This window comes from Rana temporaria, chromosome 12 (genome assembly GCF_905171775.1).
Source record: "Rana temporaria chromosome 12, aRanTem1.1, whole genome shotgun sequence".
In the NCBI taxonomy this organism is placed as follows: Eukaryota; Metazoa; Chordata; class Amphibia; order Anura; family Ranidae; genus Rana; species Rana temporaria.
In genome coordinates this window covers 43,457,965-43,477,469 of record NC_053500.1, presented here as the reverse complement: position 1 = coordinate 43,477,469, position 19,505 = coordinate 43,457,965, and the positions used below count along the sequence as shown (strand labels likewise).

At 43.7% G+C, this 19,505-nt stretch overlaps 28 non-coding genes across 28 annotated transcripts in view; all 28 read left to right on the top strand.

Moving 5' to 3' along the window:
* The window catches only part of TRNAL-CAG, an 83-nt gene extending 10 nt beyond the window's left edge, over window positions 1–73 (top strand). The window contains exon 1 of the tRNA in view: window positions 1–73. This exon is cut by the window's left edge and continues 10 nt beyond it. This is a non-coding gene — a tRNA (tRNA-Leu).
* A 90-nt stretch (window positions 74–163) lies between these two features.
* Window positions 164–236, top strand: TRNAT-UGU. The gene has a single exon. It is a non-coding gene; the product is annotated as a tRNA-Thr (tRNA).
* A 7,751-nt stretch (window positions 237–7,987) lies between these two features.
* Window positions 7,988–8,070, top strand: TRNAL-CAG. The gene has a single exon. It is a non-coding gene; the product is annotated as a tRNA-Leu (tRNA).
* A 90-nt stretch (window positions 8,071–8,160) lies between these two features.
* Window positions 8,161–8,233, top strand: TRNAT-UGU. Its single transcript has one exon. It is a non-coding gene; the product is annotated as a tRNA-Thr (tRNA).
* A 541-nt stretch (window positions 8,234–8,774) lies between these two features.
* TRNAL-CAG lies at window positions 8,775–8,857 on the top strand. Its single transcript has one exon. It is a non-coding gene; the product is annotated as a tRNA-Leu (tRNA).
* A 90-nt stretch (window positions 8,858–8,947) lies between these two features.
* TRNAT-UGU lies at window positions 8,948–9,020 on the top strand. Its single transcript has one exon. It is a non-coding gene; the product is annotated as a tRNA-Thr (tRNA).
* A 541-nt stretch (window positions 9,021–9,561) lies between these two features.
* TRNAL-CAG lies at window positions 9,562–9,644 on the top strand. Its single transcript has one exon. It is a non-coding gene; the product is annotated as a tRNA-Leu (tRNA).
* Window positions 9,645–9,734: 90 nt separating this feature from the next.
* Window positions 9,735–9,807, top strand: TRNAT-UGU. Its single transcript has one exon. It is a non-coding gene; the product is annotated as a tRNA-Thr (tRNA).
* A 541-nt stretch (window positions 9,808–10,348) lies between these two features.
* Window positions 10,349–10,431, top strand: TRNAL-CAG. The gene has a single exon. It is a non-coding gene; the product is annotated as a tRNA-Leu (tRNA).
* A 90-nt stretch (window positions 10,432–10,521) lies between these two features.
* TRNAT-UGU lies at window positions 10,522–10,594 on the top strand. Its single transcript has one exon. It is a non-coding gene; the product is annotated as a tRNA-Thr (tRNA).
* Window positions 10,595–11,136: 542 nt separating this feature from the next.
* Window positions 11,137–11,218, top strand: TRNAL-CAG. Its single transcript has one exon. It is a non-coding gene; the product is annotated as a tRNA-Leu (tRNA).
* Window positions 11,219–11,308: 90 nt separating this feature from the next.
* On the top strand, window positions 11,309–11,381 carry TRNAT-UGU. Its single transcript has one exon. It is a non-coding gene; the product is annotated as a tRNA-Thr (tRNA).
* Window positions 11,382–11,922: 541 nt separating this feature from the next.
* TRNAL-CAG lies at window positions 11,923–12,005 on the top strand. Its single transcript has one exon. It is a non-coding gene; the product is annotated as a tRNA-Leu (tRNA).
* A 90-nt stretch (window positions 12,006–12,095) lies between these two features.
* Window positions 12,096–12,168, top strand: TRNAT-UGU. The gene has a single exon. It is a non-coding gene; the product is annotated as a tRNA-Thr (tRNA).
* Window positions 12,169–12,709: 541 nt separating this feature from the next.
* TRNAL-CAG lies at window positions 12,710–12,792 on the top strand. The gene has a single exon. It is a non-coding gene; the product is annotated as a tRNA-Leu (tRNA).
* Window positions 12,793–12,882: 90 nt separating this feature from the next.
* TRNAT-UGU lies at window positions 12,883–12,955 on the top strand. Its single transcript has one exon. It is a non-coding gene; the product is annotated as a tRNA-Thr (tRNA).
* A 541-nt stretch (window positions 12,956–13,496) lies between these two features.
* TRNAL-CAG lies at window positions 13,497–13,579 on the top strand. Its single transcript has one exon. It is a non-coding gene; the product is annotated as a tRNA-Leu (tRNA).
* Window positions 13,580–13,669: 90 nt separating this feature from the next.
* On the top strand, window positions 13,670–13,742 carry TRNAT-UGU. The gene has a single exon. It is a non-coding gene; the product is annotated as a tRNA-Thr (tRNA).
* A 541-nt stretch (window positions 13,743–14,283) lies between these two features.
* TRNAL-CAG lies at window positions 14,284–14,366 on the top strand. The gene has a single exon. It is a non-coding gene; the product is annotated as a tRNA-Leu (tRNA).
* A 90-nt stretch (window positions 14,367–14,456) lies between these two features.
* TRNAT-UGU lies at window positions 14,457–14,529 on the top strand. The gene has a single exon. It is a non-coding gene; the product is annotated as a tRNA-Thr (tRNA).
* A 541-nt stretch (window positions 14,530–15,070) lies between these two features.
* TRNAL-CAG lies at window positions 15,071–15,153 on the top strand. Its single transcript has one exon. It is a non-coding gene; the product is annotated as a tRNA-Leu (tRNA).
* Window positions 15,154–15,243: 90 nt separating this feature from the next.
* TRNAT-UGU lies at window positions 15,244–15,316 on the top strand. Its single transcript has one exon. It is a non-coding gene; the product is annotated as a tRNA-Thr (tRNA).
* A 541-nt stretch (window positions 15,317–15,857) lies between these two features.
* Window positions 15,858–15,940, top strand: TRNAL-CAG. Its single transcript has one exon. It is a non-coding gene; the product is annotated as a tRNA-Leu (tRNA).
* Window positions 15,941–16,030: 90 nt separating this feature from the next.
* Window positions 16,031–16,103, top strand: TRNAT-UGU. Its single transcript has one exon. It is a non-coding gene; the product is annotated as a tRNA-Thr (tRNA).
* A 541-nt stretch (window positions 16,104–16,644) lies between these two features.
* Window positions 16,645–16,727, top strand: TRNAL-CAG. Its single transcript has one exon. It is a non-coding gene; the product is annotated as a tRNA-Leu (tRNA).
* Window positions 16,728–16,817: 90 nt separating this feature from the next.
* Window positions 16,818–16,890, top strand: TRNAT-UGU. Its single transcript has one exon. It is a non-coding gene; the product is annotated as a tRNA-Thr (tRNA).
* Window positions 16,891–17,413: 523 nt separating this feature from the next.
* TRNAL-CAG lies at window positions 17,414–17,496 on the top strand. The gene has a single exon. It is a non-coding gene; the product is annotated as a tRNA-Leu (tRNA).
* Window positions 17,497–17,587: 91 nt separating this feature from the next.
* On the top strand, window positions 17,588–17,660 carry TRNAT-UGU. Its single transcript has one exon. It is a non-coding gene; the product is annotated as a tRNA-Thr (tRNA).
* The last annotated feature ends 1,845 nt before the right edge of the window (window positions 17,661–19,505 follow it).

Here is a 19,505-nt window from a genome sequence, read left to right as displayed (position 1 = left end):
CCGAGCGGTCTAAGGCGCTGCGTTCAGGTCGCAGTCTCCCCTGGAGGCGTGGGTTCAAATCCCACTTCTGACAGCTTTTCTTTGCTTGCGTTCACATTCTCCAGCTCGTCTACCGCTGAACCTCTAACACAAAAAATAACTTGTGTTCCATTCCAACCAAAAGGGCTCCATAGCTCAGGGGTTAGAGCACTGGTCTTGTAAACCAGGGGTCGCGAGTACAAATCTCGCTGGGGCCTTCCTGCAAAAGTTGGCAAACCTATCTCACATAGCAGCGTAATCAGATTTTTTCCACAGAGTCCCAAACATGAGGGGGGAAATGTTTCAAGGGCTCTAGGTTATGAAATCAAACCGTTAATACGACTTGACTTTCCAGAGATATTGAATTGGGCAATATCTACTAGAAACACTCACTTTCTAATTCTGGATCCAAGGAAAAGTAAACTTGAAGCAAACGGCCATCTCTTGTTAACAGCAAGACACATGCTATCCGCGTGACCTTGTATTAAATCACTACTTTGCACTTTTAACATCCGGCTTTGTTATTTCCTTCCAATGCATTGGAAATGATGAAGGTAGCAAGGAATGGTGACAAGTGTAAAGCTGCTTCTTTTTTTTTTTTTTTTTTTTTCCACGTCAGACTCTGCTCACATTTTAGCAGCGAGACAAGCTCACGGTTCGACCGCCCATAACGTATCTCTTGTGGCTTTGCATCATTCGTGAGATTTATTTATTTGTTTGAGTTTATTTTCTTCTGTACAATTGTAAGCTTGGCGTTTTTAAACCATTAATTACCCTTTTACCGATTAACCAGTCTGGCTGAATTACTTACTATTATAAGTGACTATCCCCCCTTTTTTTTTTTTTTTCCCCCTCTTTCCTCCCCCCCTTCCCCCTTTCCCCCCTTCCCCCCCTCTTATCCTCCCCCCTTTCCCCCCTCTCCCTAGATCTGTGTGCCATATTGTCTTCTATTTGGTTTCTCTCCTATCTGCTTCTGCCATTCCCTGGGCAAACTTTTCTGTAGATTTGAACACTTTCCATTTTTCCCACACCACTCTATATTTATCTTCGCCGCCTGTCTCTCTACAGGCAAGATACTCCATCTCTTCTATATATTCCACCCTTTCTATCCACTCTTTAATTGTTGGCCTCTTTGGGTGTAGCCAGTTCTTTGGAATCAGAGCCTTCGCTGCATTTAGTAGCACTGGGACCAACGTTGTTCCATACTGTTTTTTTGTTTTTTCAGTTGCGTGAAACATACAGTTCAGTGGGCTGAAAAGAATCCTCTCCCCCGTTATTTCTGCGATATATTCCAAAATTTCTTTCCAGTATTCTTGCACTCTCGGGCAGTCCCACCATATATGCATAGTTGTTCCTTTTTGCTTACAGTCTCTCCAACATAACTCTGAGTTGTTTGGGTGGATCTTGCTCATTCTCGATGGGGTCAAGTGCCATCGGACCATACATTTGTAGTTTGCTTCGATGGTGATGTTGTCAGAGGCATGATTGTATACTGCACCTATCATTTGTTGTTTATCAATCCTTTTACCCAAGTCGTTTTCCCATTTTTCTAAAAAGGGGAGAGTTTCCTGGGACTCAAGCTCCGTTAGTATCCCGTATGTCTTTGATATACCATGTATCAGGGGCTTATCCATATTACAAATTTTTTCTATTGGGTGTAGTGTCTTGTCTTCCCTAATTGGTTGTGGTAATGTGCTCACAAAGTGTTTTAACTGCATATACTCCCATTCACTCATTATGTGTTCCCCTTCTCCTATCTTTATATCTTGTCTTAATTTAATTTTCCCCCGTGTGACTATATCTTTTAATTTTTTTTCCCCCAGTAGCTTTCCAAAACGTGTTCCATTTCCTGGTGGAAAGAGATTTGTGCCTACTAAAGGAATCAATGGAGAGTTATACTCCCATTTTTCCCGTCTAAATATTGTGTCCCATATTCTGAGTACATTCCTTGTAATACTATGTGTATTTGTGCCCAATTCCCTCATTTTAGGTGGTATCCATACATTTCTATTTAATTGTGTGCTACTTAATATTTCTTCCATTCGAACCCATTTTTTTTTTGTGTATATATTTGACCATTCAACCAACCTAGCTAAATTAACAGCAGAGTAATATCTTTTTATATCAGGGAGCCCCAACCCCCCTCCTTTTTTTTTCATGCTCAACAATGAGTAACTTAATCTAGCCTTTTTACCTGTCCATATGTATTTTAAGATTACTGTTTTGATTACTTTAAAAAAACTTTGCGGTATTTTTATTGGGAGCATTTGAAGTTTATATATAATCTTCGGTAATATCATCATTTTAAACGCATTGATCTTACCTATCCAAGAAATGTGTTTTTTTGCAAGATTTTTCAGGTCTTGGTTAATTTCATTAATTAGGGGGACAAAATTAACCGAGTATAGTTTTTCAAATCTTGATGTAATTTTTATTCCTAAATACGTTATAGCTTCTTTTTCCCATGTAAATGGGAACTCTTTCTGTAGTTCTTCAGCTTCTTTTTTATCTATCCCCAGATTCAAAATAACTGTTTTTATCGGGTTTATTTTAAAATTTGAAAGTTCACCGTATCTTTTTATTTCCTTTATGATATTTGGGAGGGACACCCTAGGTTTGGTCAGATATAGGAGTATGTCGTCTGCGTATGCCGCCACCTTGTGTTCTTCATCTCCCACTCTCACCCCCCCTATTTCCGGGTTTTCCCGGATTTTTGCTAACAAAGGTTCCAGAGCTATTACATATAGGAGAGGTGAGAGTGGGCACCCCTGTCTGGTTCCGTTTTTCATTTCGAACACAGACGACATACCCCCGTTGACCTTCACCCTTGCCGTCGGGTGGCTATATAGATTCTTTACCCATTTCATGAACCTTGGTCCTAGGCCTATACTTTGTAGGGTTTCCATCATAAACCCCCAGTCGACTCTGTCGAATGCTTTTTCGGCATCTAGAGACATGAGTACGACTGGGGGTTTCTTTTTTGGATCTTGTTGCATTAACAGCAGGGTCCTTATGCTATTGTCTCTTCCCTCTCTGCCTGTTACGAAACCTGCCTGGTCTGTGTTTATTAATTGCGGCATTAAACTTTTTATCCTGGTTGCTAATATTTTCGCATATACCTTCAAGTCTGCATTTAGCAATGCGATTGGTCGATAGTTAGAACACAGAGTTCCATCTTTTCCTGTTTTAGGGATAATAGTAATATTTGCCATTAGGGATTCTTTTCTTATTTCCTCTTCCTCCCCTATTTTATTAAAATAATTACACATCTCTGGGACCAAGAGTTCTTTAAATTTTTTGTAATATATGATCGGCAAACCATCCGGGCCTGGGCTCTTACCACCCGGTGTTTCCTGGAAAGCTCCATATACCTCGTCTTGAGTTATTGGAGCCTCCAGGGATTCAATGTCGTTTTGAGAGATTTTGGGTAATTTCACTTCTTCTAGGTATTCCCTAATTTTCTTTTTTCTAATATTTTCCTGCTCTTGAGTTTCGTTTATTCTTATTGCGTATAGTGAGCTGTAAAAAGTCCGAAAGGACTCAGCAATTTCAGACGTCCTATATTTCATTTGGCCGTCTTGGTTTTTTATTTTTTCTATGTAGTTTTTCACGCCGACCAGGACGAGGGAGGAGTCTGGAGATGGCGCGGTCAGAGTGGAGGAGTAGCTAGACACGCCGCTCGCTCCTCGGCCCTGCTCTGAGCATACGCTAGGACCGGAGATGTTTGCGAGCCGGATCCCTCGATCCCTCCACTAGGGCATCCTCCTTTCCTCCCCTTTCCTCCGTCCCCCCTCCCGGATCGAAGCCCGTGCTTGGAGCGGGCTTGCATCGCCCTCAAACGGGTCTCCCAGATTCGTCACTACGTGGTCACGTGGGCGGAGTGGCTCCCCCGGTTACCCTGGATGGATGCGCTGCAGCGGTGTGTGGTCGCGATAGGACGGCGCATTGGGACGGCGTGCCGAGCAGGGGGAGGGGGTGGTAGAGGCGAGTGAGGGCCGGAGCCCTCCCCTGTAGCGTCAGCTGTGCGGTGGATTCTTTCCCCCCCGGAGCGTGCAGGCGGCTGTGCGCCGCTCCGTGAGAGGGGGCTGAGGGAGGGGGAGATACAACGCCAGCCCTGCAACCCAAGAGAAAGATCACAGGCTGCCATCAATAGTCTGTCCAGAGACAAGCTGAAACAAGGTGAAACCCATTGTAGCAACTATTTTGCTTTTTTTCTGTGATAACGCTGCCAGACTGGTGAGTACATTTTTCAGCTTATTACACCCCTCAGGATGGTGAGTACCAGTCTTCATTTAAGATTCAAGAACTAAGAAAAAAAAAAAAGGAAATATATATCCATGGGACAATGTTGCTGAGGAGAATGGCTACTGAAAGTGACTGATGCAACATAAGGGACACAAGCTCATTAATGAATTATATGTGTTTGTAAAGAAGCCGGTAATTTTATAGTTCTTTTGGCAGCTCCCCCTTGACATTTCCCCTCTCCTTATTGGGATCTATTGGGATTAATTAAAGTATAGGGAGAGTTTTTTTTTTTTTTTTTCTCTCTCTCCCCTTTTTTTTTTTTTTTTTTTTTCCCCAACAGTATACACGCAATCCATATTGAATTCTGTCTAAAAGATACTTTATAAGATAAGATACTTTAGTATCCACAGTATACAGATGAGTTGGACAGAGAACGGGACTAAAAATCGATGGATATAATGGTAAAAGTACAGTACATAGTGTAATTAACCATACTATAGAGCCCTGAAACCGGTAAAAGAAGGTCTTCAAGATTGACGGGCACTTGAGACTAACAGAAGGCGGGGTCAGTATACGTGTTTGGTGCGCCGAATATCTCTAATCCATAGCCATAGCCAAAGAGTAGAAATACTATAGCAACTTTAAGCTCGGATATTAGAAACTCCAAAAGGTATTGTCTTGTGTAGTATACATCCCCCACAAGTGTAAAACGGACTTTCTATAGAATCCCGGTAAAGTGTCGCAGTTACAACTCAGGAGCGGCGAGAAGCACGGGTAAACATTCAGGACTATTGCAGGACCAAGAGGGGTGAAGGATGACCACAAGGGGAAAAGGTGTGAGAGGCGGGGCAATCCCAAAGGCCCCCCGCTTAAGTCAAAGTCCAGGCCCGATGTGCAAATTTGTGACCCACGGGACAAACGGGGATAATCAGCATATAGAAAAATCAACAACCACCAGAGGAGCCCAAGTGGAGAGGGAGAAAAAAAAGGAAAAGAAAAAGGGGGTCGCTTATATTTTGGCGGACCCAGAAACACTCTCGGAGTCACTCCTAGAGAGTAGAATAGATCAAGATAGAGAAATAGATAAAGATAAAGAAATAGACCTTGAACAAAGAAATAAGGAGGAAACGCAGGACAGGACACGTCTCCCAACAAAAAGGGAAATGGAAGGAATGTTTGCGTCACTAGAAAGATCACTCAAATCGCAAATGGAAAGAATGGAGAGAAACATGGGGTATATTCTGGAAAGAGTGGAAGAAGTGGAAAAAAAAGTCGATCATAATGCAATCTCAGTTAAAAAACTAGAGGATGAAATAAAAGCATTAAAAACAAACCAGCGAGAACAGGCATATAAATTAGAAGATCAAGAAAACAGGGATAGAAGGAAGAACATAAGGATACGTGGAATCCCAGAAACGACACAAGATGAGGATCTCTCAGAAATAATAAGGAAGATCTGTAATCCAATATTAGAGAGAGAAATAACTTCTCCACTAAAAATAGAACGAGCACATAGGATAAGACGCCCTAGAGAGAGAGTACAGGACTACCCAAGGGATATTATTGTTCGATTTGAAAGCTGGGAAGAGAAAAACCAACTATGGAGAAAACTGAGAGGGAAGCCGCCATTAGAATACGACCAACATATTATTCAAATATACCAAGACCTGTCACAAGAGACGTTAAAAAGAAGAAGAAGCTTAAAACCCCTGTTAGGAACCTTACAGGAACATGGTATACAATACAATTGGGGATTCCCAGCCTGCCTAATAGGCAGGAAAAACGGTATCTCTGCAAGATTAAGGTTCTTAGAGGAAGTTCCAGAGTTTTGTCAGCGACTGGATATCCCAATACCATCTAAAAAAGATTAACAATGTTGAAGTGACGGCGGAGGGGGGGGGAGCGGGGGGGTGTGGGGGGGGGGGGGCGGGGGATGGGGAGGCATAAATATAGTAAGCAACAGGAGTGGGGTTGAGGAGAGGGAGGACCTGGAGAGTACTCCTTCCCCAGTCTCCCATGTATGGGAGATAGGAGACCGGGCTAACATAGAATTCCACCTCAGCCGGAGGAGCAAAAGAGCGCCTGGAGCGCCAAACAAGAAAAGCTCCAATATGACCAAAGGGTCAAGGATCAACCAAAGGGAAGGGGGGAGGAGGGAGGGGATGAGAAAGCCCCAAATAAAGATCATAGGGGCAAGGTATGAGAGGGGGGGGGTGGAGGGGGGAGGAGGGGAGGGAGGGCGGGAGAAGGGGTTAGGGTGGGGGAGGGGAGGAGAAGATTAGGGAAAGGGACCCAGATCTGTGTGTCATGCAATAAGGAAAAACAAATGCACTCGAGAAAAGTACAGGGGAAAAAAAAAAAGAGGAAAATATGACAAATATAAATTTCTTAACTTATAATGTAAGAGGTCTCAACTGCCCGGAAAAAAGGCATATGGTATTAAGAGAGGTTGAAAGGTACTCAGCGGAAATAGTTTTTTTGCAAGAGACTCACATAACATTGGACTCTAGTGTTAGACTGTATTCTCGGGCAGTCCCCACCTGGTACTATGGGGATTCTCCAAAGAAGAGAGCCAAAGGGGTCGCCATAGGAATAGGGAAGAACATCTCCTTCATAGTAGAAGATAGGAAAGTGGACCCGGAAGGCCGTTATTTGTTTTTAAAAGGAATACTCCAAGGGAAAAAATATACGTTAGCAAATATATATTGCCCAAACAGCCAACCACATAAATACCTGAGGGGGATTTTGAATGCTTTAATGGATTTTAGACTTGGACATGTAATACTCGCAGGAGACCTCAATCTTTCAATGGACTATCAACTAGATAGTACGTCTGGGGCACAGAGGCGAAATATTAAACAGCTAAGAATATTAGAGAAAAAAATCCACAGTCACTGTTTAATAGATCCTTGGAGAATAACATATCCAAATAAAAGGGACTACACCTACTTCTCTTCCGTGCATGGAACATACTCAAGACTGGACTATATAATGGTAGACCACGAGTTACTGGAAGAGGTAGTTAAAACTTCAATAGGGGTAACTACAATTTCAGACCATGCTCCGGTAATAGTAAAAATCAGATTCAAAGAGATAGAGCAAAGAAAAGGATCATGGAACTTAAATGAAGAACTTTTAGAGGACAGCGAGGTAAATAACATAGTGAGAACTGATTTGGAGCAATACTTCACCCTCAATAATACACCTGAAGTAAGGGTAGCCACTGTATGGGAGGCCCACAAGGCATACATTAGAGGGAAACTAATCTCGATAGGAGCAGGGAAAAAAAAAATAAGAAAATTAAACATGGAAAAATTAACAACTGAGCTATTTGAATTGGAGCAAACACATAAAGAGCGAGGAGAAAATGAAATTTATCAAGAAATTGTTGCAAAGAGGGCCCAGCTCAGAGATTTAATGAAGGTTGAAACAAGGGACATATTCAAAAACGTTAGAAAAGAGAGGTATAAATGGGGGAACAAACCAGGGAAATATTTAGCAAGAATATCCAGGGAAAAAAAAAAGAAAAACTACATAAAGTGTAAAGCTGCTTCTATCGCAATTTCTCCATCAAGTAACCTTCAGCGGATTTCTTTTTTCATAAAATTCCTGGCAGAACAGCGACATGAACAAACAATATTGACATGTAGGCCTCAGCAGAGCTACGGGCACATTAGATCGACCTGTGAGCGTCGTCGGTCTCCCCCGATGCCAAGTTTCACAGGTCAGGATGGCCGAGCAGTCTAAGGCGCTGCGTTCAGGTCGCAGTCTCCCCTGGAGGCGTGGGTTCAAATCCCACTTCTGACAGCTTTTCTTTGCTTGCGTTCACATTCTCCAGCTCGTCTACCGCTGAACCTCTAACACAAAAAATAACTTGTGTTCCATTCTAACCAAAAGGGCTCCATAGCTCAGGGGTTAGAGCACTGGTCTTGTAAACCAGGGGTCGCGAGTACAAATCTCGCTGGGGCCTTCCTGCAAAAGTTGGCATACCTATCTCACATAGCAGCGTAATCAGATTTTTTCCACAGAGTCCCAAACATGAGGGGGGAAATGTTTCAAGGGCTCTAGGTTATGAAATCAAACCGTTAATACGACTTGACTTTCCAGAGATATTGAATTGGGCAATATCTACTAGAAACACTCACTTTCTAATTCTGGATCCAAGGAAAAGTAAACTTGAAGCAAACGGCCATCTCTTGTTAACAGCAAGACACTTGCTATCCGCGTGTCCTTGTATTAAATCACTACTTTGCACTTTTAACATCCGGCTTTGTTATTTCCTTCCCATGCATTGGAAATGATGAAGGTAGCAAGGAATGGTGACAAGTGTAAAGCTGCTTCTATCGCAATTTCTCCATCAAGTAACCTTCAGCGGATTTCTTTTTTCATAAAATTCCTGGCAGAACACCGACATGAACAAACAATGTTGACATGTAGGCCTCAGCAGAGCTACGGGCACATTAGATCGACCTGTGAGCGTCGTCGGTCTCCCCCGATGCCAAGTTTCACAGGTCAGGATGGCCGAGCGGTCTAAGGCGCTGCGTTCAGGTCGCAGTCTCCCCTGGAGGCGTGGGTTCAAATCCCACTTCTGACAGCTTTTCTTTGCTTGCGTTCACATTCTCCAGCTCGTCTACCGCTGAACCTCTAACACAAAAAATAACTTGTGTTCGGTTCCAACCAAAAGTGCTCCATAGCTCAGGGGTTAGAGCACTGGTCTTGTAAACCAGGGGTTGAGAGTTCAAATCTCGCTGGGGCCTTCCTGCAAAAGTTGGCAACCCTATCTCACATAGCAGCGTAATCAGATTTTTTCCACAGAGTCCCAAACAAGAGGGGGGAAATGTTTCAAGGGCTCTAGGTTATGAAATCAAACCGTTAATACGACTTGACTTTCCAGAGATATTGAATTGGGCAATATCTACTAGAAACACTCACTTTCTAATTCTGGATCCAAGGAAAAGTAAACTTGAAGCAAACGGCCATCTCTTGTTAACAGCAAGACACTTGCTATCCGCGTGTCCTAGTATTAAATCACTACTTTGCACTTTTAACATCCGGCTTTGTTATTTCCTTCCAATACATTGGAAATGATGAAGGTAGCAAGGAATGGTGACAAGTGTAAAGCTGCTTCTATCGCAATTTCTCCATCAAGTAACCTTCAGCGGATTTCTTTTTTCATAAAATTCCTGGCAGAACACCGACATGAACAAACAATGTTGACATGTAGGCCTCAGCAGAGCTACGGGCACATTAGATCGACCTGTGAGCGTCGTCGGTCTCCCCCGATGCCAAGTTTCACAGGTCAGGATGGCCGAGCGGTCTAAGGCGCTGCGTTCAGGTCGCAGTCTCCCCTGGAGGCGTGGGTTCAAATCCCACTTCTGACAGCTTTTCTTTGCTTGCGTTCACATTCTCCAGCTCGTCTACCGCTGAACCTCTAACACAAAAAATAACTTGTGTTCCATTCTAACCAAAAGGGCTCCATAGCTCAGGGGTTAGAGCACTGGTCTTGTAAACCAGGGGTCGCGAGTACAAATCTCGCTGGGGCCTTCCTGCAAAAGTTGGCAAACCTATCTCACATAGCAGCGTAATCAGATTTTTTCCACAGAGTCCCAAACATGAGGGCGGAAATGTTTCAAGGGCTCTAGGTTATGAAATCAAACCATTAATACGACTTGACTTTCCAGAGATATTGAATTGGGCAATATCTACTAGAAACACTCACTTTCTAATTCTGGATCCAAGGAAAAGTAAACTTGAAGCAAACGGCCATCTCTTGTTAACAGCAAGACACATGCTATCCGCGTGACCTTGTATTAAATCACTACTTTGCACTTTTAACATCCGGCTTTGTTATTTCCTTCCAATGCATTGGAAATGATGAAGGTAGCAAGGAATGGTGACAAGTGTAAAGCTGCTTCTATCGCAATTTCTCCATCAAGTAACCTTCAGCGGATTTCTTTTTTCATAAAATTCCAGGCAGAACAGCGACATGAACAAACAATATTGACATGTAGGCCTCAGCAGAGCTACGGGCACATTAGATCGACCTGTGAGCGTCATCGGTCTCCCCCGATGCCAAGTTTCACAGGTCAGGATGGCCGAGCGGTCTAAGGCGCTGCGTTCAGGTCGCAGTCTCCCCTGGAGGCGTGGGTTCAAATCCCACTTCTGACAGCTTTTCTTTGCTTGCGTTCACATTCTCCAGCTCCTCTACCGCTGAACCTCTAACACAAAAAATAACTTGTGTTCAGTTCCAACCAAAAGGGCTCCATAGCTCAGGGGTTAGAGCACTGGTCTTGTAAACCAGGGGCCGCGAGTTCAAATCTCACTGGGGCCTTCTTGCAAAAGTTGGCAACCCTATCTCACATAGCAGCGTAATCAGATTTTTTCCACAGAGTCCCAAACATGAGGGGGGAAATGTTTCAAGGGCTCTAGGTTATGAAATCAAACCGTTAATACGACTTGACTTTCCAGAGATATTGAATTGGGCAATATCTACTAGAAACACTCACTTTCTAATTCTGGATCCAAGGAAAAGTAAACTTGAAGCAAACGGCCATCTCTTGTTAACAGCAAGACACATGCTATCCGCGTGACCTTGTATTAAATCACTACTTTGCACTTTTAACATCCGGCTTTGTTATTTCCTTCCAATGCATTGGAAATGATGAAGGTAGCAAGGAATGGTGACAAGTGTAAAGCTGCTTCTATCGCAATTTCTCCATCAAGTAACCTTCAGCGGATTTCTTTTTTCATAAAATTCCAGGCAGAACAGCGACATGAACAAACAATATTGACATGTAGGCCTCAGCAGAGCTACGGGCACATTAGATCGACCTGTGAGCGTCGTCGGTCTCCCCCGATGCCAAGTTTCACAGGTCAGGATGGCCGAGCGGTCTAAGGCGCTGCGTTCAGGTCGCAGTCTCCCCTGGAGGCGTGGGTTCAAATCCCACTTCTAAAAGCTTTTCTTTGCTTGCGTTCACATTCTCCAGCTCGTCTACCGCTGAACCTCTAACACAAAAAATAACTTGTGTTCCATTCTAACCAAAAGGGCTCCATAGCTCAGGGGTTAGAGCACTGGTCTTGTAAACCAGGGGTCGCGAGTACAAATCTCGCTGGGGCCTTCCTGCAAAAGTTGGCAAACCTATCTCACATAGCAGCGTAATCAGATTTTTTCCACAGAGTCCCAAACATGAGGGGGGAAATGTTTCAAGGGCTCTAGGTTATGAAATCAAACCGTTAATACGACTTGACTTTCCAGAGATATTGAATTGGGCAATATCTACTAGAAACACTCACTTTCTAATTCTGGATCCAAGGAAAAGTAAACTTGAAGCAAACGGCCATCTCTTGTTAACAGCAAGACACATGCTATCCGCGTGACCTTGTATTAAATCACTACTTTGCACTTTTAACATCCGGCTTTGTTATTTCCTTCCAATGCATTGGAAATGATGAAGGTAGCAAGGAATGGTGACAAGTGTAAAGCTGCTTCTATCGCAATTTCTCCATCAAGTAACCTTCAGCGGATTTCTTTTTTCATAAAATTCCTGGCAGAACAGCGACATGAACAAACAATATTGACATGTAGGCCTCAGCAGAGCTACGGGCACATTAGATCGACCTGTGAGCGTCGTCGGTCTCCCCCGATGCCAAGTTTCACAGGTCAGGATGGCCGAGCGGTCTAAGGCGCTGCGTTCAGGTCGCAGTCTCCCCTGGAGGCGTGGGTTCAAATCCCACTTCTGACAGCTTTTCTTTGCTTGCGTTCACATTCTCCAGCTCGTCTACCGCTGAACCTCTAACACAAAAAATAACTTGTGTTCCATTCTAACCAAAAGGGCTCCATAGCTCAGGGGTTAGAGCACTGGTCTTGTAAACCAGGGGTCGCGAGTACAAATCTCGCTGGGGCCTTCCTGCAAAAGTTGGCATACCTATCTCACATAGCAGCGTAATCAGATTTTTTCCACAGAGTCCCAAACATGAGGGGGGAAATGTTTCAAGGGCTCTAGGTTATGAAATCAAACCGTTAATACGACTTGACTTTCCAGAGATATTGAATTGGGCAATATCTACTAGAAACACTCACTTTCTAATTCTGGATCCAAGGAAAAGTAAACTTGAAGCAAACGGCCATCTCTTGTTAACAGCAAGACACTTGCTATCCGCGTGTCCTTGTATTAAATCACTACTTTGCACTTTTAACATCCGGCTTTGTTATTTCCTTCCCATGCATTGGAAATGATGAAGGTAGCAAGGAATGGTGACAAGTGTAAAGCTGCTTCTATCGCAATTTCTCCATCAAGTAACCTTCAGCGGATTTCTTTTTTCATAAAATTCCTGGCAGAACACCGACATGAACAAACAATGTTGACATGTAGGCCTCAGCAGAGCTACGGGCACATTAGATCGACCTGTGAGCGTCGTCGGTCTCCCCCGATGCCAAGTTTCACAGGTCAGGATGGCCGAGCGGTCTAAGGCGCTGCGTTCAGGTCGCAGTCTCCCCTGGAGGCGTGGGTTCAAATCCCACTTCTGACAGCTTTTCTTTGCTTGCGTTCACATTCTCCAGCTCGTCTACCGCTGAACCTCTAACACAAAAAATAACTTGTGTTCGGTTCCAACCAAAAGTGCTCCATAGCTCAGGGGTTAGAGCACTGGTCTTGTAAACCAGGGGTTGAGAGTTCAAATCTCGCTGGGGCCTTCCTGCAAAAGTTGGCAACCCTATCTCACATAGCAGCGTAATCAGATTTTTTCCACAGAGTCCCAAACAAGAGGGGGGAAATGTTTCAAGGGCTCTAGCTTATGAAATCAAACCGTTAATACGACTTGACTTTCCAGAGATATTGAATTGGGCAATATCTACTAGAAACACTCACTTTCTAATTCTGGATCCAAGGAAAAGTAAACTTGAAGCAAACGGCCATCTCTTGTTAACAGCAAGACACTTGCTATCCGCGTGTCCTAGTATTAAATCACTACTTTGCACTTTTAACATCCGGCTTTGTTATTTCCTTCCAATGCATTGGAAATGATGAAGGTAGCAAGGAATGGTGACAAGTGTAAAGCTGCTTCTATCGCAATTTCTCCATCAAGTAACCTTCAGCGGATTTCTTTTTTCATAAAATTCCTGGCAGAACACCGACATGAACAAACAATGTTGACATGTAGGCCTCAGCAGAGCTACGGGCACATTAGATCGACCTGTGAGCGTCGTCGGTCTCCCCCGATGCCAAGTTTCACAGGTCAGGATGGCCGAGCGGTCTAAGGCGCTGCGTTCAGGTCGCAGTCTCCCCTGGAGGCGTGGGTTCAAATCCCACTTCTGACAGCTTTTCTTTGCTTGCGTTCACATTCTCCAGCTCGTCTACCGCTGAACCTCTAACACAAAAAATAACTTGTGTTCCATTCTAACCAAAAGGGCTCCATAGCTCAGGGGTTAGAGCACTGGTCTTGTAAACCAGGGGTCGCGAGTACAAATCTCGCTGGGGCCTTCCTGCAAAAGTTGGCAAACCTATCTCACATAGCAGCGTAATCAGATTTTTTCCACAGAGTCCCAAACATGAGGGGGGAAATGTTTCAAGGGCTCTAGGTTATGAAATCAAACCGTTAATACGACTTGACTTTCCAGAGATATTGAATTGGGCAATATCTACTAGAAACACTCACTTTCTAATTCTGGATCCAAGGAAAAGTAAACTTGAAGCAAACGGCCATCTCTTGTTAACAGCAAGACACTTGCTATCCGCGTGTCCTTATATTAAATCACTACTTTGCACTTTTAACATCCGGCTTTGTTATTTCCTTTCAATGCCTTGGAAATGATGAAGGTAGCAAGGAATGGTGACAAGTGTAAAGCTGCTTCTATCGCAATTTCTCCATCAAGTAACCTTCAGCGGATTTCTTTTTTCATAAAATTCCTGGCAGAACAGCGACATGAACAAACAATGTTGACATGTAGGCCTCAGCAGAGCTACGGGCACATTAGATCGACCTGTGAGCGTCATCGGTCTCCCCCGATGCCAAGTTTCACAGGTCAGGATGGCCGAGCGGTCTAAGGCGATGCGTTCAGGTCGCAGTCTCCCCTGGAGGCGTGGGTTCAAATCCCACTTCTGACAGCTTTTCTTTGCTTGCGTTCACATTCTCCAGCTCGTCTACTGCTGAACCTCTAACACAAAAAATAACTTGTGTTCAGTTCCAACCAAAAGGGCTCCATAGCTCAGGGGTTAGAGCACTGGTCTTGTAAACCAGGGGCCGCGAGTTCAAATCTCGCTGGGGCCTTCTTGCAAAAGTTGGCAACCCTATCTCACATAGCAGCGTAATCAGATTTTTTCCACAGAGTCCCAAACATGAGGGGGGAAATGTTTCAAGGGCTCTAGGTTATGAAATCAAACCGTTAATACGACTTGACTTTCCAGAGATATTGAATTGGGCAATATCTACTAGAAACACTCACTTTCTAATTCTGGATCCAAGGAAAAGTAAACTTGAAGCAAACGGCCATCTCTTGTTAACAGCAAGACACTTGCTATCCGCGTGTCCTTGTATTAAATCACTACTTTGCACTTTTAACATCCGGCTTTGTTATTTCCTTCCAATGCATTGGAAATGATGAAGGTAGCAAGGAATGGTGACAAGTGTAAAGCTGCTTCTATCGCAATTTCTCCATCAAGTAACCTTCAGCGGATTTCTTTTTTCATAAAATTCCTGGCAGAACAGCGACATGAACAAACAATGTTGACATGTAGGCCTCAGCAGAGCTACGGGCACATTAGATCGACCTGTGAGCGTCGTCGGTCTCCCCCGATGCCAAGTTTCACAGGTCAGGATGGCCGAGCGGTCTAAGGCGCTGCGTTCAGGTCGCAGTCTCCCCTGGAGGCGTGGGTTCAAAACCCACTTCTGACAGCTTTTCTTTGCTTGCGTTCACATTCTCCAGCTCGTCTACCGCTGAACCTCTAACACAAAAAATAACTTGTGTTCGCATCCAACCAAAAGTGCTCCATAGCTCAGGGGTTAGAGCACTGGTCTTGTAAACCAGGGGTTGAGAGTTCAAATCTCGCTGGGGCCTTCCTGCAAAAGTTGGCAACCCTATCTCACATAGCAGCGTAATCAGATTTTTTCCACAGAGTCCCAAACAAGAGGGGGGAAATGTTTCAAGGGCTCTAGGTTATGAAATCAAACCGTTAATACGACTTGACTTTCCAGAGATATTGAATTGGGCAATATCTACTAGAAACACTCACTTTCTAATTCTGGATCCAAGGAAAAGTAAACTTGAAGCAAACGGCCATCTCTTGTTAACAGCAAGACACTTGCTATCCGCGTGTCCTTGTATTAAATCACTACTTTGCACTTTTAACATCCGGCTTTCTTATTTTCTTCCAATGCATTGGAAATGATGAAGGTAGCAAGGAATGGTGACAAGTGTAAAGCTGCTTCTATCGCAATTTCTCCATCAAGTAACCTTCAGCGGATTTCTTTTTTTATAAAATTCATGGCAGAACAGCGACATGAACAAACAATGTTGACATGTAGGCCTCAGCAGAGCTACGGGCACATTAGATCGACCTGTGAGCGTCATCAGTCTCCCCCGATGCCAAGTTTCACAGGTCAGGATGGCCGAGCGGTCTAAGGCGCTGCGTTCAGGTCGCAGTCTCCCCTGGAGGCGTGGGTTCAAATCCCACTTCTGACAGCTTTTCTTTGCTTGCATTCACATTCTCCAGCTCGTCTACCGCTGAACCTCTAACACAAAAAATAACTTGTGTTCAGTTCCAACCAAAATGGCTCCATAGCTCAGGGGTTAGAGCACTGGTCTTGTAAACCAGGGGCCGCGAGTTCAAATCTCGCTGGGGCCTTCTTGCAAAAGTTGGCAACCCTATCTCACATAGCAGCGTAATCAGATTTTTTCCACAGAGTCCCAAACATGAGGGGGGAAATGTTTCAAGGGCTCTAGGTTATGAAATCAAACCGTTAATACGACTTGACTTTCCAGAGATATTGAATTGGGCAATATCTACTAGAAACACTTACTTTCTAATTCTGGATACAAGGAAAAGTAAACTTGAAGCAAACGGCCATCTCTTGTTAACAGCAAGACACTTGCTATTCGCGTGTCCTTGTATTAAATCACTACTTTGCACTTTTAACATCCGGCTTTGTTATTTCCTTCCAATGCATTGGAAATGATGAAGGTAGCAAGGAATGGTGACAAGTGTAAAGCTGCTTCTATCGCAATTTCTCCATCAAGTAACCTTCAGCGGATTTCTTTTTTCATAAAATTCCTGGCAGAACAGCGACATGAACAAACAATGTTGACATGTAGGCCTCAGCAGAGCTACGGGCACATTAGATCGACCTGTGAGCGTCGTCGGTCTCCCCCGATGTCAAGTTTCACAGGTCAGGATGGCCGAGCGGTCTAAGGCGCTGCGTTCAGGTCGCAGTCTCCCCTGGAGGCGTGGGTTCAAATCCCACTTCTGACATCTTTTCTTTGCTTGCGTTCACATTCTCCAGCTCGTCTACCGCTGAACCTCTAACACAAAAAATAACTTGTGTTCGGTTCCAACCAAAAGTGCTCCATAGCTCAGGGGTTAGAGCACTGGTCTTGTAAACCAGGGGTTGAGAGTTCAAATCTCGCTGGGGCAACCCTATCTCACATAGCAGCGTAATCAGATTTTTTCCACAGAGTCCCAAACATGAGGGGGGAAATGTTTCAAGGGCTCTAGGTTATGAAATCAAACCGTTAATACGACTTGACTTTCCAGAGATATTGAATTGGGCAATATCTGCTAGAAACACTCACTTTCTATTTCTGGATCCAAGGAAAAGTAAACTTGAAGCAAACGGCCATCTCTTGTTAACAGCAAGACACTTGCTATTCGCGTGTCCTTGTATTAAATCACTACTTTGCACTTTTAACATCCGGCTTTGTTATTTCCTTCCAATGCATTGGAAATGATGAAGGTAGCAAGGAATGGTGACAAGTGTAAAGCTGCTTCTATCGCAATTTCTCCATCAAGTAACCTTCAGCGGATTTCTTTTTTCATAAAATTCCTGGCAGAACAGCGACATGAACAAACAATGTTGACATGTAGGCCTCAGCAGAGCTACGGGCACATTATATCGACCTGTGAGCGTCATCGGTCTCCCCCGATGCCAAGTTTCACAGGTCAGGATGGCTGAGCGGTCTAAGGCGCTGCGTTCAGGTCGCAGTCTCCCCTGGAGGCGTGGGTTCAAATCCCACTTCTGACAGCTTTTCTTTGCTTGGGTTCACATTCTCCAGCTCGTCTACCGCTAAACCTCTAACACAAAAAATAACTTGTGTTCCGTTCCAGCAAAAAAGGGCTCCATAGCTCAGGGGTTAGAGCACTGGTCTTGTAAACCAGAGGTCGCGAGTTCAAATCTCGCTGGAGCCTTTCTGCAAAAGTTGGCAACCCTATCTCACATAGCAGCGTAATCAGATTTTTTCCACAAAGTCCCAAACATGAGGGGGGAAATGTTTCAAGGGCTCTAGGTTATGAAATCAAACCGTTAGGATGACTTGACTTTCCAGAGATATTAAATTGGGCAATATCTACTAGAAACACTCACTTTCTTTTTTTTTTTTTTTTCTTTTTTTAAATCTCTTTATTACGTTTTTTTTTTTCATTTCCATACAAAAAAAAAGAAACAGTAAACATACATATATATCCAATATTCCTACCTATCTAACATTCCTTCCATATATTCATCCATCTAACACATTCCTTTTACATTCCTTCACTTTCTTTCTTGGTGCATTTACCCTTCCCCTGTGTCCTATTTATCCTGAAGCTGTCATAGGATTTTCTATCCAGCTTGCCCAAACGCTCTTAAATTTATCCCTCTGCCCTCTATTACTGTATGTCTCCCTGTATAGTAGTAAACAGTTGTTGACTAGATTTTTCCAATGTGCCACCGAGGGGGCCTCTTCCTTTTTCCAATTTAGGACTATCGTCTTTCTAGCATAGTACATTAATAGTGCCACCTGTATTCTCCTTCCCATCGGGACAATCTTCTTCCTTACCAATCCCAATAGACATATCTCTGCCTCCTGTTCCAGAACTATTGATGTTACTATAGCAATTATTCTTAGAACATCCCTCCAGAATCCCACAATCTTTAGACATCGCCAAAATATATGCATAAAATCTCCTGAAATGTCTGCACATCTCCAACAATTCGGAGGGTTAGACTGTGAGATCTTATTTCATTTATATGGTGTATAGTGACTCCTATATATTATCTTGTATTGTATTAGTTTATCTCAAAGTGATACCAGTGTCTGTAGTGGGAACCCCCACACTTCTTCCCAGTTTTCCCCCTCCAAGTTTGGGACATCTCTTCTCCACTGTTCACTTAATTTATTTGTATTGAATGGTGTATTTTTTACCAAGTGCTTATATAGGATTGAGATTGTCTCTTTTCCACTTTTCATAATTTTTTCGAGACCTACTTCCATTATTTGCGGGGTTCCCCCTGAAAACTGGGCCGCTAATGCATGGGTAAATTGCCTATATCTAAAGATGTAACTCTGTGGGATATTCCATGGCTCTCTCATCTTCTCAAATGTGGAGAACCTTTCTCCCTGTATTAATTGCGATATCTTTTTTACCCCATATTTAGTCCATGCCCCTGGATCCTGTATGGAATCCAGGTGCGGCAGTTCAGGGTTCCTCCATAATGGGGTGTTTGGGGATAGATTCGTTTCTGACCATCCCTCTTTTACCATAGCAGCTTTCCATATTTTAACTGGTGTTTTCATTAGAGGAGTCAACTCTCGCCTAGATTTTAGCCCTCTATACAATAGACCCTGCAGTGCATCCACTGATTGAACCACTGCTGCTTCTAACATAGTTGCAGAATCAAACCCATTTGGGTTCAACCATCTCGCAACCGTCACCAACTGCGTGGCTATATAATATTTGTGAAAATCTGGGAAGTCCAACCCCCCCTGTTCTGCCGGTCTCATAAGTGTATTTAGTTTAATTCTTACTGTTTTATTTGCCCATATAAATGATGAGAGCATTCCATGCAGCTGTACAAAGAATCTCTTGGGTAACCACTGTGGAGAGTTCCTGAATAGATACAGAAACCTGGAAAGAACCTTCTTCTTTATCAGATTTATACGTCCTAATAGGGACAGTGGTAACCAGTGGCGGCTCGTCCATAGGGGCGCCCGGGCCCTGTAGTCACAAAGAAAAAAAAAAAAAAAAAAGTTTTTTTTTTTTTTTTAACGGCCC